Here is a 19,996-nt window from a genome sequence, read left to right as displayed (position 1 = left end):
TTTCCAATTAAATAAAATTTGAGGTATCTTGAGTTTCAATAGTATTATAGTATTAATATTCATATTTTTAGGCTTACAACACTACAGCACCACGCCTACCAGGTGAAGATGAGGGTTGCCTAACCCTCATCTGAATAGATGAGCAGATTTGATATGAGCTGACATTTAAAAATATATAGAAGAGTTAAATGAGTCAGAGGGAGAGGGACAAACAAACTTTGCAGGGTACGGAGAAACATGGTAGTGGAAAAACTAAAACCCCAAGGACCACTAGAACAATGACAGGGGGAGGTGGTCATTCTGGATCAGAACTGGGTGCTGAAAGAAACCTTTTCAGTACTAGCATTGTAAATCACAAGTGCCAAAGTGGGGGGGTCACTAATAACTTTATAGATTTGTCATTTATTCATGGGGATTCAATGATACAAACATAAAATAAAATTAAACTAAATTAAAAACACTGAGCATAACACTGAGTGGGAAAAGTTGAAGAAGTTCAGTTGTAGGCTTTGATTAGGCTCAAGAGAGGGAAACATCACCTAGGGATGTTTAGGGGTGTTTCTCGCCTTAGTTAATTAATATCTTAATTCAGAATTGCTGGATTGAATATTAAGGTGGAGATGGGGAGGGAAAAAAAACAAAGCATCTTTAGTGTCAACAAAATTGTGACTCTATTTCCTCTTTAAACTCGGGGAAAGTCCTGTTAGAAGCTCACCCACTCAGACCCTCCCTTCTACATAAATTTGATTCCCTGCCAAGGTTTTAGTAATAAATAGTTTGCAAGTTCGCTGAACACAGAGCTGCAGCTGTTCAGGAAACTTCAAAACAAGATCACAAGGTAAGACAGAAATTATGTTGGTAGACTTTTAGTCAGGTTTTGCAAAGTTGTTAGGAACCATGGAGAACTGTATTTTTATTTCTGTGATGATGAAGGTTTAGGCTGTCATTACTAACAATAGGAATAAAATTGATGACAATTTTTATGGACATAATTCCATTTTGCTTTCCTTTGATTTTAAACTTATTTTTAAATTCTTAATATTTATTGTGAGCTGTCTTTATGATAAAGTGTGCCCGTCATGAAACTTTAAAAAGCATGTTCATAGCTCTACCTCATAGTCTAAATGTTTATCCAAGACAAAATTAACAGCTGTTTACAAGTGGATTTCAGTTTACAAGAGAAGAAAGAAAAACTGAGAGGTGTCACTTCTCAAAATTTTCTGCTAAAAAACTATTTGTGAAAACCAATGAATTTATATACTAATTAGGTACATTCAAAAGTGTATTGGTTTTACTACTATTCTTTAGAGAATTTTTTTGTCTTTTATTCTCTTTGTTACTTGTCTATCTTGTAATAATTCTTGAAAAAAATAGTCTTGCCTTTTTTACAACATGTGGATATATATGTTTTTTCTGGTCTTAAGTTAAAGAAGGAGAGAGAGAGGGAGGGAGGGAGAGAGAGAGAGAGAGAGAGAGAGAGAGAGAGAGAGAGAGAGAGAGAGAAAGAGAGAGAGAGAAAGAGATAGAAAGAGAAATCTCCAATCTCCACTTCCCCATGAAGGACGGCCAGTGCCATGGGCAGACAAAGAAGAAAACGAGGGTCACCAGGCTGGTTGATTGATGATCAGTTGCTGTTTCAGTCTTACTAAGTTCCCCATTCTAGTCTCACACTGCTCCTCATTTCTGTCTCCTCCTGTCTCTCCCACTCATCTCTCCATGCTCCCTCTTGCAGTCAGGTCTCTCATCTCTCCACATGCCTACTTCTGCATTCTTCCCCTACATTCTTCTCCCTCTGTCCCCCTTCTAGAGTCTTTGCGCTCCATCTTGCTGCCCTACTCTCTCTCCGGTCTCTCACCAACTCCCCCAATTCAGGGTAGACAACACACCCTATCTAGTAGCACAATAAGCATATCAAAAGCCCTTCCTGAGGGCTGATTAGGCTCAAGGGAGGGAAATATCACCTAGGGGTGTTTAGGGGTGTTTCTCCTCACCTTAGTCCAATAAATTAATAAAATCTTAATTAACATCTTAGTTCTACTTCTTAATATTAGTTATTTTGCATGGGCACAGTAAGAGATACATACATTGAGCTTGTAGGGTGGCTCTCCTGGGGACATCTTGATATAGACTCAGACTACAGTGCTCATGCTGAATTAATCATTCCTAACCCTAGCAGGGTCCGAATCTAGTTATTACTTTTTGGATCATGACAGAATTTGTCCATGACCATGCTCTTAACTTATAGATAAGCATTATGGTGCTTTGGCCAGGCCCATTTTGATGCAGGGTAGCTCACTGCTTGCCCTGGGTTCATCCAGTCCCTCATTGAGACCCTGCTTTTGGGGTGCTAGGAAGTAAGGGCAACTGAGGCTTAAGTCAAGAGAACAGATGCCCAGGAATGAATATCATTCAGAATCAATTAATTCCCAAGTTACAAAAGCATAATATTAACTGTCTTCCTGTGTCTATACAAAAAGGACGTTGCTCTGAATTAACTATGCAAAGGAATTAAGGAGAAGAGAAAAACAATATTTACAAGTTAACAGTGCACAAATAAAGAGGTTACAAATAAACACAGAGGGATAGGAGCACTGTGATGGGAGTAACCCAACAAACCTAAGCTCCCTGTGGCAAGGCAGATTGAACTTACCAATGTTATCCTACATAGGAGAGAGAGAGAGAAGGAGAGAGAGAGAGAGAGAGAGAGAGAGAGAGAGAGAGAGAGAGAGAGAGAGAGAGAGAGAGAGAATGTGGAGCCAGAGAGATAGCACAGGGGTTAAGATGCTGGCCTGGCATTCTGTCAATCTCAGTTCTAATCCCTGGTATGTCATATGGTCCCTCAGCATCGCTAAGGGTCAGGCCTAAGCACAGAGCCAGCAATAGTCCATGTGTGTATGGTGTAGCCCTCAATCCCAACATTCCTACCCTCTAATGACACAAAATATAAAAGCATTGGAACTGCACACAAGTTGACTCCAGAAGGTCTTTGGAAATTTGAGAATGAAGTGTCAAGAATCTGGCAAGGCCAAATCTACCGTTTAATCTATCTTTAGCATGGTAATTCTTGTTGCCCTGCGATCCTATGCTTTCTCAACATCCTCATCTATTGCATCTCACAGTTGTCTTTTGAATATTCTATGCTCCTTTTAAAATTTATCCTAAAAAAGGTATAGTCTGTGTTCAGAAAATCTTATAATCCTCTATTTCCTGAAGTTTGGTGTGCTTGAACTGAATCACACAGTCAGGCCATATTCTGAAACAGCTCACTCTCACTCAGCACAGGCATCGCTTTATAACTCAGTTTTCACATTTTCTGAGTGCTTCTACAAAAGGAGCTGAAATTTCCTACTAATATTACCTAGCAAAATAATTTATGTTCATTTTTCTTCATCATTGTTTAACATAGAATATCTTTAGTAAAAATGTACATGCTGCCCCTTCCTATTTATAGAGACAGAAGAATTCTGAGAGCTTTTACTTCGTGGTTACAACACGGTAGGAAATAAAGGAAATATGATTCAGAGATAGGAGCTGTTCTCCTGAGCAAGGTTGTAGAGGATTAAAGAAAGGGTTTATGACTAACTTCAAGGAATATACATGACCATCAGTTGTAAAATGTTCTTCCCTGTGGAAGAATTACATCATTATAGGGACAGGGGTTGGGTATTGGGGAGTTGTTTAGAGGGCTTAGATAGCCATGAGGATTGGGGAGGGAAGTATTAAGAAAGAATACCTAAGACTGTTTTTGTCTGGAAATGAATGAAGTAATTTTTGGAGATTTTCATGAAGAATTAAATCATTACACAGAAGTGCTACAGAGGAGGCAGCACTCACACAATAAAAGTATCAGCAAAATTTTTTGTCAGTAAATCTGATAATATAAGGTCTAAATTTCATATGTTAGGGTGATTGCGCCAAAAATCAATGTACCTTTCACTCAACATAGTGAACATCCTGTAAAAAAATTCCTAATAGGAATTGAGAGTATTAGCCAGAATTATTATTCTTTTATCTAAATTTTCATCCAGGACATTTGGAAATATTAAGACCAAAAACAATCTCCTTGAATAGCAGAAAGAACCCCAATTCACCTCAAAAACTTGCTATGGGACTTCAGAAATTGTGATAGAACTTCTAGTCTATTTTGGGTTTGGCCCGCTGGGTTCACTGGTGCTGATACTGCATGAAAAGAAACAAGAGTTTCATTGTTAAGACAGACAGAGTTCATTGTCAGGGGTGTGATAACGAAGGAGTTCCTCCCTCTCACAGACTTCTGTCACTGTCACATGCTGTCCTTGTTATTGTCATGTTATATCTGTAAAGATTTTTGTTTGCTTGTTTTAACTAAAGAATGTGATATAACAATAACAAAAAATAGATTTTTAGTCCACTGGCCTCATATGTGCCATCTACCATTGACTAGTTACATGATTGGGGATCTTATTTAACTTTTCCGAGTGTGAATTATTTAAGGTGTAAAATGAGAAGAAGAAGGAGGAGGAACACAAAAATAAAATTCTGCATGAAGAGGAGGAGGGAGATAGAGAAAAAGGAAAATCTAACCTACAGAGGTGTGATGATTTATGAAGGCAAAACAAATTAGCAGTTGTTAAAGATACTAATCACTGAATATTTACTACATATGAAAAAAAGTTCTGCATTATTCATTTAATCCTTACAGAACCTCTGTTTGTTTATACCATTCCTTTCACTACACAGAAGCTACACCAGCTTGGTGTTCAGAGGCTGCTTCTGGGAGTACACAGGGATCCATACAGTGTTAGAGATAGAGCCTGGGCCGCCCACGTGCAAAGCATGGACACTAGCCCTTTGAGCTATCTCCCCAATACTGTGGAAAAATTTTTACCTTCTCCATTTATAAAATGAGCCCGTGGGATTTGAAAAAATTGTCCTCACCCCAGATGATACAATAAGTCCATTTCAAAACAGATTCAAGTCCAGAAGGAAAAATAATCAAGAAGAAAATATTCCAAGTGACCTTATTTAGTGTGTCTCTTATTTTCTTTGTGAAGAAACTTTCTGTTCAAGCTTCTACCTTTTTTTTTTCCCCGAGGAGGAGGGCTCGTGCTTCCAACAGGGCTATTCCCGTACTCCCAGCAATACACAGTCAACCTGACCAGGAGTTCAGTGCGAGGGTCTGGGGATGCAGTGCTGCTGGGGACACCAGGGATACTGCAGCAGTGCTTATGGAACCTCGGGGTTTTCCAGGAGGCCACGTGCTGCTGAAGATCCAGCCTGACAAAAGTTGTATTATTTTTAAACCTAAAATAGTGAGAGGGCAATAAAAACATCCTCTTATTTGAGGATGGCATTCATTGCCATCAAGAAAAAGGGATCTGCCAATGCCATTTTCTTATACAACTTTCTTCTGAACTTTCATAAATATTGCCAGAACCAAAAGGGGTCCACCCACAGACTTGGCTGGGTCTCCTACTTTCAGTCAGCACTCCAGTCTGCATCCAATTCTTCACTTTGCACAGCTCATCAAGGATCATTACAGTTTTCCCTAGTAATACTAGTGCATCTGAGATCTTTCACAGCTATAAAAATGTTTTGCTCATTATTTTCCTTTTTGATTCTACTGAAGATTGAATCATTTTTTAAAATGCTTTAATAGAACTTCATGGTTTCATGTCTGCCGAGTTCAAATCTCAACCACCCTAACATTCTTAGCTTACTGACTCTGTCCATAGCAGTTGTTCAGGAAATATTGCTAAAATAGCTTCTATATTATTGTCTTTAAAAAATATTATTGGGGTTACTAGGCACACCACCCGGCTGGTAGAGCCTGGGGGTCACCAAAGCCATACCTACAGCAAGAGGGTCAAACAGTACCTGGGATCAAACCTAGGATCTCACATTTGCAAGACAAGTACTCTTTAGTCACATCCTCAGCTCTATTTTTTTTCATTTTATTTACTTATTTAAACTTAATTTTTAATTAACATACCATAATTTACAAAGCTATTCACAGTTGTTCCAGGATTGAATATTCCAGTATCAATACCACCACCAAAGGCAACTTCTCTCTACTAGTGTCCAACAGGTTCCCTCAGGTACTTTTTTTTTTTTGCTTTTTGGGTCACACCCGGCAATGCTCAGGGGTTACCTCTGGCTCTGCACTTAGGAATTACTCCTGGTGGTGCTCGGGGGACCATATGGGATGCTGGGAATCAAACCCGGGTTGGCCGCGTGCAAGGCGAACTCCCTACACACTGTGCTATTGCTCCAGCCAGTCAGCTACATTTTTAAGTTAGGTTGTGGTGATTTGGATCTCATGCTTTCAGTGTTGTTGGCTCTGTACTATACTATATCTATATATAGCATATATCTATATATATCTCTCTATATAGTATATATACTATACTATATCTATATCTATATGCCTATACTATATCTTAATACTAAGGATGTGACAGAGATCCCTCACCCCTGCCCATTCCCTTCTGTCCTTATCTTCTTACTCTCCAATTTCTTCCCTTCTCTGAACTTCTAATTTCCATACTCAAGGGTCAAGGGTAATCTATACATTCCCATTTGATAACTTAAATTCCTTCATCCTGTTATTCTATATACCACAGATAAGTGAGACCATTCAGTGCTTGTCCTTCTTCTGATTCACTTCACTTAACATAAAAATCTTCCAGCTCTATCCAGATTGCAGCAAACTGAATAATTTAATCATTCCTTGCATATGCACAGCATTCTATTGTGTGTATATACATATGCACGCATATATGTATATATGCATATATATCATGACTTCATTATCCATTTGTCTGTAATTGGACACACCTAGGTTGATTATATAACCTAGCTACTTTTAGAACTGAGTGTCCAAAGACAAATCCCCAGATCTATGGTCAAGTAGTTTTTGATAAAGGAACTAAGTACATAAAGTGGAGTTGAGACAGTTCCTTAAACAAATGGTACAGGAAAAATTGGATAACCTAATGTAAAAAAACAAAACTGAAGCTAGATCCATATCTAACACTTCACACAAAAGTCAATTCAAAGTAGATTAAAGACCTCAAGATCAGACCAGAATCCATAAAATGCAATGAAGAAAATATAGGCAGAATGCTCCAAGACTTGGATCTTGACAGTGTTTTCAATGATATGATGCTATTGGCAAAGGCCAAAGAAACAAAAATAAATGGGACTACATCAAATTTAAGAGTTTATCATGACACAGAATGAAATAATGTTATTTATCCTGGGGAGGTCTCCCAAGCTGTATTCAAGAAGTCTGGGGACAATTCTTAGCTGGGTTAATGGTTCAGTGCTAAGCCCCAAGGAAGCAGCACTGCTGCAGCATCAGTGACCATAAGGGCCAGCCCTATGGTGCTGGGTTCTGTTAGGGCTATATATACCCCATGATATTCAGGAGGCCATGTGGTGCCTGAGATTAATCCAGGGTAGGTTGGGTACATACAAGAAATATACCCTAAGCTAAGTATTATATCCCCTAGCCCTCTGTTTTGTTTTTCTCTTAATTCTTTTTAAATTTATTTTTGGTTTTGGGTCAAACCTGGCTTTGACCAGGTATGACTTTTAGACCTGTGCTCAGAGATGTTTCCTGGTGGGGGTTGGGGCCCATATGTGGTGCCAAGGATCTAACCTTGATCTGCTACAAATAAGGCAAGCCTATTAGCCACGGTACTATCTCTGGCTTCTATTTTCTTTTTGAAGAGAAAAATATGTGTTTTCCCATAACCTAGTGGCTTATTACACACAGGTACACTTTTTCTTAAACTTGACTTTGTTAATTTCAATTTTTTACTGGTGTTTTATTTTTTACACTCTTTCACACACATATATCTTTTTTGGGGGGGGGTCACACCCAGCGATGCACAGGGGTTACTCCTGGCTCTTCACTCAGGAATTACCCCTGGCGGTGCTCAGGGGACCATATGGGATGCTGGGATTCGAACCCGGGTCGGCCGCGTGCAAGGCAAACGCCCTACCCGCTGTGCTATCGCTCCAGCCCCACACATATATCTTTTACTTGCTCACATTCTTTAATAATCCTGTTTAAGCAGTACTTTATCAGTAGCAAGCATACCTGCATCATATTGTAAATTAGTAGTAGTAATAGTTTTAAATTTTCCTCAGTGTTTATTCCATCACCAAATGAATAATGCAGAACTTCTTTTTAAAAAATTGTTTCTTTTATTTTTTAAATTTCAACCACATAGTTAACTTTCACTCTAAAGTATCTCACTCTAAAGCTATCTTCAGCATCTGTTTTTCCGCCTCACTGTGATGTGTATTTTATCCATATTACCTGAATGTATATTGAGCATTACTATATTAAAGAGTGCATAATTTTTCTTTACTGTTTTACTTAAGCTTCATATAGTTTATACCAAGTGAAAGGATTTTTCCTCAATTCTATGAAAACAATAGAATAAGTCTTAGTACTTAGAAGATTTAGGTTATTTATACTATGATGAGACAGTTGGGAAAAATATTTCTTATAAATCCTATCTTTCTTAATTAATGAAAAAAATGGCCTTTGGGGAAGCATGGGGCCAAACACCATAAGTTGTGGTTGTGGTTTCCCTAAATAATTCAAAGAAAAGTACTTTTAAAGAGTAAACATTTCCCAGATGCCTCAGTTACACCTTCCCTTTCATCTCATTGGTAATATTTGGATATTTTTAAAGACCATATATAATTTAATTCATATTAAAGGGTTTAAATTTTTTTAATTGAATAGCAGTGAGATACACAGTTTATTGGTAATATTTGGATCATATGTCCACTCACTCCCCCTTACTGGTGGATTGAAATAGGATTGACTTAAAGTTTTATATTTATGGTTCTGTAGTTCTAATTTTCATTTTTCTTTGGGGAAATAAAAGATGTTATGAAACAAAATTCATCCTAGGTAACACCCAACATTATCTAATTCCTGTGGAATTTCAACCATTTTCGGTATTTCAGGACATCTTGTTCATGCCTTAGATGGACAGTAAAACTCTTCTCAAAGTTGCCTTGAATGACCAATTTGTATGGTGAAGAATAGAATTCTATATCTAGTGTGAGCACAAGCTAGCATATAAGCATGTTTGTAATTATGTATACTTGGAAAACATATACATGTCTAAACTAATGTTACTTCAATAAAATTAATTTGGAGGGGCTCAGGGATGTGACTCAGTGATAGAGTGGCTGCCTCTCGTGCAGGAGGCCCCAAGTTTGATCACCGAATCTGAGAGTGTGATTTCTGGCAGCGCAGTAAGTGCAACCCTTAGCCAACAAAGTGTGTAACTCCTGCCACTACAACTAAATGTGTGCTCCCCCCACATACATCAACAAAGTGCAAGACCCTGATAACCTAGCTGGATAGAATATTCTTGGGGGTTTTGTTTTCCCCACTATATCCCATCATTCTATTCTGACTCATAGTCTCATTTGATAGATCTGCTATGAATCTCACAGGCTTTCCTTTGTACATAAGCATGTACATCACAAGTGTGACCCCAAACACCATTATCCACCATAATTACCCAAAAATACTGGATCTACTCAAGTTATCTGAGAGTTTTACCTTAGTCTAAAAGACCTTTGAGGGGCTGGAGTGATAGCACAGCGGGTAGGGCGTTTGCCTTGCATGCGGCCAACCGGGTTCGATTCCCAGCATCCCATATGGTCCCCTGAGCACTGCCAGGAGTAATTCCTGAGTGCAAAGCCAGGAGTAACTCCTGTGCATCGCCAGGTGTGACCCAAAAAGCAAAAAAAAAAAAAAAAACCTTTGAAATATTTTTTAATTCAATTAATTTTCCAGACGTTCAGAATAGAAAACTAAGTCTTTGACCAGACATATCAGAGGCACTTATTTCATGTTATGGCAGGGGGGAATGTGTTCATTTCCAATTTGACCATCTTGTAGTCTGTTCAATTCATCCTTAAAAACAGACATTGAAATGCCTGTAACATCTTTAACCCTGCAGAAATACTTAATTCTATCAGTTATCAGTTATCAGCTATCAGTTATCCTTTTTGTTCCACCACATATATTTTGTAATTCATGAGCAGTCTCTTAGCTTTCACTGAGAATTTTTTAACATATAGCATATACACAGAAAACTGTGCTTATCATGACTGTATAGTTTAACAAATTGTTACTATTATAAAACTATATAACTAGATAAAGAAATAGCAGTGCACAGGACTCCAGGTTCCTCCTCATGCCCTCTTCTAGAAATTATTCTCTATCTCAAGGACAGTCATTATTATGATTCTAATATCATGGAGCAATAGCACAGTGAGTAGGGCATTTGCCTTCCATGCGGCAGACCGGGGTTCGATTCCTCCAGCCCTCTCGGAGAGCCCTGAAAGTTACCGAGAATATCTTGCCCAAACAGCAGAGCCTGGCAAGCTACCCATGGTGTATTCGATATGCCAAAAACAGTAACAACAAGTCTCACAATGGAGACTTTACTGGTGCCCACTCGAGCAAATCCATGAGCTATGGGATGACAGTGATACAGTGATGATGCGAATAAAAAACTATTTATAAATGAATGCAAGCTTTATATACCCATTCAATGTTGTATTTGTGAGACATATCTGTGTTCTCACACACATATGCAACTTGTCTATTCTCTTTATTGATTAGAATTCATCTAAGTAAATATTACACAATTTATCCAATATGCTATAGATGAACATTTATGTTCATCTTGAAGTTAAACTTGGAGTTATATGATTAGAACTAATACTTCTTTAGAACTTTATTTTGAGTATACAGCTTCAAATAGAATGGCTGGGCCAAAAGTATACCTATAATTCAGGGTTAGTTAATATCACCAAATTATTGTTCAAAGTAGTGTATGAATTACAGTTGTGCCAAATCCTTTGTAAATAAACTAGTATTTTCAGTATTCCTTATTTTTAGTATTCTGATAGGTGTGCTTCTCCTTCAATTTTAAAGCATATGTTTTTGTTTTTGTTTTTGTTTTTTTGCTTTTTGGGTCACACCTGGCGATACACAGGGGTCACTCCTGGCTCTGCACTCAGGAATGACTCCTGGCGGTGCTCAGGGGACCATATGGGATGCTGGGAATCAAACCCGGGTCGAGCCACATGCAAGGCAAACGCCCTACCCGCTGTGCTATTGCTCCAGCCCCTAAAGCATATGTTTTATTTATCATTTCTACCAATATATTATACTGATATGGGGTAACCACTAGTTTCCCTTAAACTTGAGTTACACAAGAGAACACACTTTCAAAGCAAACATTCTTCCTTTAGACTGTTCCAGAGTTAGCTAACATGAATAGGCAAGTTCATACTACATGCAGTTAAGCAATCTGCTTTGCTTATATTGTTTCTGATTACAGATGCATTCCCACCTACTGCCATATATATCTGTAGAATTAGGCAAGACACAAAAATAACTATTCCATACATACATATACATAGATTAATCTATTATCTTATCATATAACAAAGACGATAATTTAATATATTGGCATTACCTTCCCTTGTAAGTAATCTTTCTTTGTGCATCTAAGTATTTTTGTTTTAGGAAGTATAGCTTCCTAAAGCACTTCCAAGAGCACTGAAATAAGGCCAAACAGACAGAACTTTATTTCCAATTTTGAGGGCTGTTTTTTAACCTAATAACTAAGGTATAGTCATGTTCGTTGGTTTGGCACCTGTTTCTTCCTTGTGCATTTCTCACCTTATCAAAGGTGAGAAATTTCACCCCAACTCTTCTTTTGTTTGATTTTTGTGTGTCACAACTGGTAATGTTCAAAGGTTACTCCTGGCTTGCACTCAGGAATTACTCCTAGCAGTGCTCATGGGACCATATGGGATGCTGAGCATCTAACCCAAGTCTGCCCTTGAGCTACCTGCTGTACTATCACTCCAAATCTTACCAAATTCTACAAAATGATATGTTATAATTAGTTTTCTCTAACTGTCTTAACTGCTTATTCTAAAACCTTTCTCACACTATCCTTATATATTCTTACAAGCTATTAGGAAATAAATCAAGGATCCATCCCCACCCCTCAAAAGTGAGCAGTTTAATTGGATTCTAGAAATCACAGCATTGTATTGTATAAGAATATATTCTTTTTTATAAGAATATATTCAAAGATATTAAAGTCCATACATGAGCCAGAAGATACATCAAAATGTTTTGTTAAACTGAAACCATTCCCTGCACTTTCCTTTTTTAAACAATATTTATTGAGGTGGACTGAATTGATAGCACAGCGGGTAGGGCGTTTACTTGTACGTGCCCATCCCAGGTTCGATACCTCTGCCCCTCTCGGAGAGCCTGGCAAGCTACTGAGAATATCTTGCCCACACAGCAGAGTCTGGCAAGCTACCATGGCATATTCAATATGCCAAAAACAGTAACAACAAGTCTCACAATGGAGAAGTTACTGGTGCCCGCTCAAGCAAATTGATGACCAATGGAAAATGGGACAACAGTGCTACAGTGTTACAATGCATTTACTGAGGTACTAGGATTTATAATACTGTTCAATTATGATTCTCATGCATTCATCATTCCAATATCACACCTATTGCCAGAGAGATTCCCTCTACAGTGTCCCAAGGACCCGTCTCAGTCACCCCTCCTTTCATCTAAGTTCAGCTCTATAGTCAAAGTCCCCACTTCTTAAGACTTTGGCTATTACCTTAATATGGTTTTTATATGATGATTTGTTGTTACCTTAATATTTTTTACATCCCACATATGAGATTTTTTAAATTTTATTGAATCACTGTGAAAAACATTTGCAAAGCTTTTATGATTGAGTTTCAGTCATACAATGATGGAACACCTATCCCTCCACCTGTGCACATTTTCCACCACCAATGTCCCCAGTATCCTTTCCGACACCCCCATCCCATCCCATCGGCTGCATCTGTGACAGGCACCTTTCTTCTTACTCTCTTTCTACTTTTGGGCACCATAGTTTGCAACACAGATACAGAGAGGCCATCATGTTTTGTCCTTAGTCTAATTTCAGCACACAGAGAGAGAGATTTTAAAATTTACTGTGAAGATGCTGACTCTTTCACACACCTAGATGAATAAAACTAAACTCCTAAAATTTCACAAAGCGATATATCAGTGATAAATTAATTAAAAATTTTTCAAGAATTTTTTCTTAAAAATGGTATATACATTTAAAATTAATAATATAAATAATTCTCCACTGACATATTTTAACATTTACATGAAATAGATATATTTTATAAATATACAATTTAGTAAGAGTGAGGAGAGAAGAATTAAGAAAATTTTAGGGAGATTTCTGAATAGGCCTATAAAAATATAAAAAGTGTGTTGTTTTATCCAAAAGAGAGAATACTGACTTTGGATTAGAAAATATTGTTATAGATAACATTTAAGCATCTGCATTAATAAGTAAAAGATTAGGATAAAAATTCCTATGGATGCAAAAAAATCACCGGAACAAACATAGAACATTCAATATAAGTGAAACATTAATTCATTGTTTTAAAAGAATAAAATCTTTCAGCAAGTAACAAGGAGCAAATAAATCTTTCTTAATCTGGTAGAGAGCAACCATAAGTGCTATGAGTGAGTGTTAAACTTAGTTCCATGTGCTGGGAAGTTTGTTCTTTCCCCACAGAAGGTCCATTAATGCTTCCAGAAAAACTAGTTTCAAGGCTTTGAATCCTCTAAGCTGTTGCTTGTCCATAAACCTCTGTATCACTTTCTCAAATCTGAATGATAACTTGGCAAGTACTCTTTGTGGTGCTTATTTCACTGAGGGTTTTTTTTACCCCACTATATCCCATCATGCTCTTCTGACTCATAGAGTCTTGTTTGAGAGATCTGCTATGAATCACACAGCTTGAATTTCTGCTATGAATTTCCTTTGTACATAAGTTTCTGATCTTGCTGCTTTCATTATTCTGTCTCTGTCTTTGGTTTTTGTCATTCTGATTATAATGTGTTTGTAGTTTTTCTTTTTGGGTTCATTTTCACTGGGACACTTCAGACTTTTTGAATCTGGTTGCCTGTACTCCTCAACTCTGGGAAATTCTTATCTGTTATTTCTTCAACTATTGGTTCATCATCGAATTTACCTTCCTATTCTTTAGGGACTTGAAGGGCTATTCCATGCCAGGAATAGAACACAAGCCTCTTGCCTGCAAAGACTGTGTTTCAGCTCTTATAAAAAATAGATAGATAAATAAAAATTAGAAAAAGAATGTGTTACAGTCCCCTGAACTATCTCTCTAGCCACAGGTCTGCAATTTTTAACAGTGCTTGGTAAACCAAGAGATGCATTGGTGGTTCTAGAAATAGCTAGTGTTGTTTTCAAATATTCTGGGGTTATTCTAAGTTTAAATATTCATCCATATGACAAATCAAATTTGACTTTTGCTCATCCATATGCTTTCAATGTCCTTAGTGACTAATATTATAATCCCCCTTTTTGAGTGTTCTGAAATTTCACATTTGAAATACTAAAATACTAAAACGTGGACTTCCTTCTGTATTTTAACTTGCTGGGATTCATGTAACTTTCCAATAATTTTAGAAAGTTCTCATCCACATATCTTCAAATACTGTTTCTTTTCCTTCTTATATCATTATCTCCTTCTAAAGTTCCAGGGTGACAAACAGACTATTTTATTATGTCTCCTATGTCTCTTACCCCCTTATCACAGTCTCCACTATGTGTGTTCCCGAATTGTATTCATTTTATTCCAAAGAATATACTTAAGTGCATTTCCTAGAGGGCCAAAATAGCAAAGAAGAGTGCCCTATCAAATCATACTGGATCCAAAATGCAGTAAAACACAGAAATGATCAAAGGCTCCTACAAGGAATCTCAGAGAGAAAGTGTGAAGAATTAACCAGCAAAGAGCTCTGGGAGACTTTTCCCACAAGTACTTTCCAAACAGTAGGCATCTGAACAGGCCACAGCCTTATGAATCTATAGCGACTGAACTGTAGATTCAGTGGGCAGATCTGGGGCTAGGATGCTAGACCAGCAATTGTATTGGGGCTTACACCTGTAGCCCCAGGAAGGAAGTAACCCAACAGGTCTTGAGGCTGAGATAGCAAGTAAAAAGCCTCAGTGTGGTAGAGTTTGAAGATGTTGCACAGCCACAAATGTGGATGCATGGTACAGAAGATGCAGAATATTTAAGTGGACAGTCCAGCCAGAGGCATGGTCGAGGATTTCGGGTGTGGGAGTGGCTGCCAGGGCTTTGGTAGGTGGGGAACTGGTTTGACCCCCTGTCAAGAATCCCCTGAAGGTCTCAGCTGGGAACGAGTTGTTACAGGCTAGGCACTCCAAAAATGCTCCACAAAGTCAGAATTATATCTCAAATCATGGAGCCTTTATTAACTGGTCTGTGACTGCTCTCTCAAGCCCAGCCTAAATGACAGAGGCAGCCCCTGAGACTAAAAAGCAAGATTTATTTATTATCCAAGATTTTTTTAATTGAATCACTGTGAATTATATCCCTACAAAGCTGTTCATGGTTAAGTTTCAGTCATACAGTAATCCAACACCCATTCCTACACCAGTGGACATTTCCTAGCACCAGTGTCCCAAGGTTTTCTTAAAGGGCCAAACCACTTTCTTGGAATTTTTTTAAGCAAGCAAGCAAATTTACAGAAGCCAAAAAGCAGTTAATTAAACAATTCATTGATTAACACAGAAACCAAAAATAATTAGTAAAACAAGAACTAAAATGTAAGTAGTTAAACAGTCAAGTGGTTGAGTGATTAATAAAGACTTAGATGGTTAAAAGATGAAACAAAGAGTTAAGTAGTTATACAAGGAAAGTGACAGTTAAACAGCAATAAGATACTCAAACAACCAATTGATTAGTGTGAGAAAAAATGAAAACAAAAAATGGTTAGCTATATTTTTAATACAGTTAGCTACATTCGTTCTTTAACATTCTATTTTTTTTGCAATTCAAATGATTTAATAAAAGTTCAAGATTCTTGTGACAAATGACCAAGAGTTTATTAAGAGTTTAACTTTTGCCTTCTTCCCCATTTACCTCATCTTGTTTTATCTCGAGCATTTCCCCATCAATTCCTCCCCCCTCCTCGCGTGCACATACTCATACACACATACACACACACACACATACACACATTCTTTATTGATTCACTAGGTGAATTCTAATTGACTAATCATTTTGTCTTTCTGTGAAGTGTGCATCCATTCTGGATGCCAAGGTCAAGGCAGTCTCCCACAGGGTATCTGAGAAAGTTTTGCAGTCAGTTGATCTCTTTCAAGATTTGTTTATGAATCTCTGGAACAAAGCCAGTAGATGCACTTACATGGTGGTGGTGAAGGGAAGGTGACAGTGATGTGGGATTGATCTTAGAATAGTGAATGACTGTAAAAAAACATCATGAACAACTTTGTAAAACATGGTATTTAAATAAAGCGGGAAGGGGAAAAACATCTCAGGTATTCCAGGTTGAAGATAAAGACCAACCCTCTCCCCAAAGTATATGAGTCTCAAAAGAAACTGATTCAAGAAATAATCAAGCAGGGTCAAACAGATAGTATGGTGGGTAGGGCCTTTGCCTTGCACGTGGCCAAGGGTTTGATCCCTGGCATCTCATATGGTCCCTCAAGCATGATCAGGAGTAATTCTTAGCATAGAGCCAGGAATAACTCCTGAGCATCACTGGGTGTGACCCCCCACCCCCCCAAAAAAAAATAAAGGAAAAGAAGGAATCAAGCTAGATGTGCCTGGAGCCAGGAACTGTCAGGACAGGGAGTCAGAGCTTATTTGTGCTGCTAAATTTCAACAATGGAGGGATGCAGCTTAAACACAACAGTATAAGCTCTGGGTGGAATTGGAAAATATGAACTCTAAATTGCTACCTATGTCTTTTCAGAGACAGCCTCATTCATAGCTCTTACCTCAAAGTAAACATAGCGAAGAAGCAGAGTAACTCAGTAACTTTTATCAGCTTTTTAACCTTTTAGATAACAAATTCAAAGTAGTAATGATAAGGCCATTTAGTTAACTGAAGGAAATGGTAGAAAAGACAAAGAAAAAGAAAGTATGAGAGTATGAGAACACTTGAATCGGAAGTCACTAAACCAAAAAGCATGGTAGATAAACTAAAGAAACTTACTGGTAGGCTTGAGATGCAGGACAGAATCTGAAGACTAAGTCAGCTGAAGGATAAGATGCAAGAAAGCATCAATAAAGAATAGAATAAGGGAAAATATGAGGAATAAATTAAGACAATGTCAGAGAATTATGCAACCATTTGAAGAGGAATAATATCCCCTAAATTGTGGGAGTCCCCAAGGAAGAAAAAAGTGAGAGTTGAGATCAAATGTTACATGTATTGGGTCACACTGAGAACTTCCCCAACCCGAGAACTGAGTCAGACATCAGATCCAAGAAGCTCAGAGAGCTCCACATAAAATAAACCCAAACAGAAGAACTCAAAGACATGTTGTAATTAAAATGACGAAAAAGCAAAGAGAGATAGAATTCTGAGAGAAGCGAGATCAAAGGAGAAACTTACATATAAAGAATCCCATAAAAATCACAAAATACCTATTAAATGAAACACTGTAGGTCAGAAGAGAGTGGCTGGACATAACAAATACATTATGCTGGGTGAAATATATATACCAACAAGAATAATGGAGAGAGAAAAAAGAGAGAGAAAGAGAGAGAGAGAGAGAGAGAGAGAGAGAGAGAGAGAGAGAGAGAGAAGGAAAGTGCCTGCCATAGAGATAGATAGACTGGGAGGAGGGTGGTGGGAGGGAAACTGGGGAACTGGTGGTGGGAAATGTACACTGGTAGAGATATGGGTTTTGTAACACTGTACTGAAACCCAACCATGATCAGCTTTGTAACTCAGTTTCTCACAATGACTCAAAAAAAATTTTTTTTAAATACTCTAGCCAAATAAGCTATTGCTGAAATTTCAAGGATTAACACAAAACTTCACAGACAAGAAATAGCTAAAAAAAAAAAAAATCATGGCCAGCTTTGCCAGAAGAACTAAATGTCACATTTTGATAAATTTCCTAACTTACTGACACTCTTCACCTATATGGAATCTGCTATTTAATCAATGAAATTAGGAGCCTAATTTTAATTAATACTTTTCATTTCTTGTTCCCTATACTAGTACATGTAGCCTTTACAGACTAGCTTTTGCTGTCATCTCCTCTTGTCATCTTCTGAGAAGGAGATAACATATCACTATTAATACCATGGTGTCTAGTATTATTTGCTTCAAAACCTCGACTCTATTAATTTGTACTAGAAATTTTCCTGAGTGAATACATTATGGTTTGGGCTGCACCTGAGTTTTTTTTATGATAAGGTTATGGTATGTACAAGCGAGATAGTATAGGATTTAACTTGCTTTGTACACAGCTATCCCTGATTCAGTCCCCAGCAATAAGCACTATCAGAAGTGACCCCTCAATACAGAGCCAGGAGTAAGATCTAGGCATGGCCTGGTGTGAGCCAAAAACAACACACACACACACACACACACACACACACAAACCCCAAAAGATAAAATTTGTTTTCCTTTCTCATTTCTCTTGGAACACTATCAACCTAAAATAATTTTATGTTTAATTTTCCATCTTAGACTTTAAGAAGTAAGTGGGTAGTATGTGTTTTTTAAAAAATTTATTTGGGGGTTTTGAACCTACTAAGTGTTGTTTGCAGGTTACTTTCAACTTTCTTCTAGGAGGTCACTTCCTGGAGGCAATCGGGACCATGCAGTGCTAGTATAAAACCTGGGTCTCCTGCATGCACACAACAGGGACGAATGGAGATGTTACTGGCGCCCACTCGATCAAATCGATGAGCAATGGGATGACAAGTGATACAAGTGATACAAGTGAACAATCATAAGCATAGATCTCCAAAACCTTCTGCTCCTACATAAGTATGGGAACTCGTTGGGCTTTAGATACTCCCTGTGGATATTCTTATGCTCTATTTTGAAAAGGGCAATGAATTATTTTTCACTTCTCTGAATAAACATTTCACATTTCCTATAGTTTAGTATGACATGGATCACTTGTATTACTTGTCATCCCATTGATCTTTGATTTGCTCCAGCAATGTCTCCATTCATCCCTGCCGTGTGCTAGTGTAGTTCAATGATATCTGCTCGCTCCAGGAACAGGAAGAGCCTCAAACCGTTCATTCAGGGTTTTGACAAAGAAGTCTGACCATCTCGTAGATGGGTGGCCATGCAGTCTTCCCCTGACGTCCCGTGGAATTCAGTCGGTAACAACTCATTACGTGTGTGGCCCATCTGATTTTTGACTCCTTGGCAAGCAAGACAGAGTCCCTGATACTTGACCATCGACGGAGGTCAGAACTCCGGATTCCTTCCCTCACTTGAGTGAAACGTGATAGCTCTTTCGATTTTCAATTGTACTTAAGTAAATTTTAACGGGGGTAGTGGGAGGGAAACTGGGGACATTCGTGAGGGAAACTCACACTGGTGAAGGAACAGGTGTTGGAATATTATGTGACTGAAACCCAATCATGAACTTTGTAACTATATTTCATTAAGTTTCAATTTAAAAAATTAATTTTTTAAAAAGAAAGTAAAAATAGAATAATTGATAAATATATAAATTTTTTGCATTTTTCACATATAAGCAAATGGACCTTATATGAAATAGAATAAGTATTGTACTGTCTTTTACACTGGCATCCTGCCATGGAGAAAGCAGGCTTGGCCTTTGACATTTACTCTTTCACTGACAATGATTCTATCACTGTAGTTCCTTAAAAGATGCCTCCAAAAATATATGAATGAAGAAGATAGCAATTGAAGGGAGTAATGGTTTTTAAACAGCAGTTGCTATTACATATTGCTTCCCTGATCCAGCAAGCTCGCTAACATCAACTTTTTTGTCAACGTTCAAGGCACTGGCATAATGACTTGATTTTTAAATTATTATTATTGTTATTTCAA

General features: G+C 37.7%; 1 protein-coding gene across 3 annotated transcripts in view; it reads left to right on the top strand.

Moving 5' to 3' along the window:
* The first annotated feature begins 699 nt into the window (after positions 1 to 699).
* Positions 700 to 19,996, top strand: part of IL33 (interleukin 33) — a 61,681-nt gene continuing 42,384 nt past the window's right edge. For all 3 annotated transcript variants that reach the window (XM_012931690.2, XM_055118811.1, XM_055118803.1), the window contains exon 1: positions 700 to 838. The gene's annotated coding sequence lies outside the window, so the exon portion shown is untranslated. The remainder of the gene's footprint in view (positions 839 to 19,996) is intronic.

Source organism: Sorex araneus, chromosome 1, assembly GCF_027595985.1.
Source record: "Sorex araneus isolate mSorAra2 chromosome 1, mSorAra2.pri, whole genome shotgun sequence".
In the NCBI taxonomy this organism is placed as follows: domain Eukaryota; kingdom Metazoa; phylum Chordata; class Mammalia; order Eulipotyphla; family Soricidae; genus Sorex; species Sorex araneus.
Note: the sequence above shows the minus strand (reverse complement) of the source record. Positions and strands in the feature narration are given on the sequence as shown.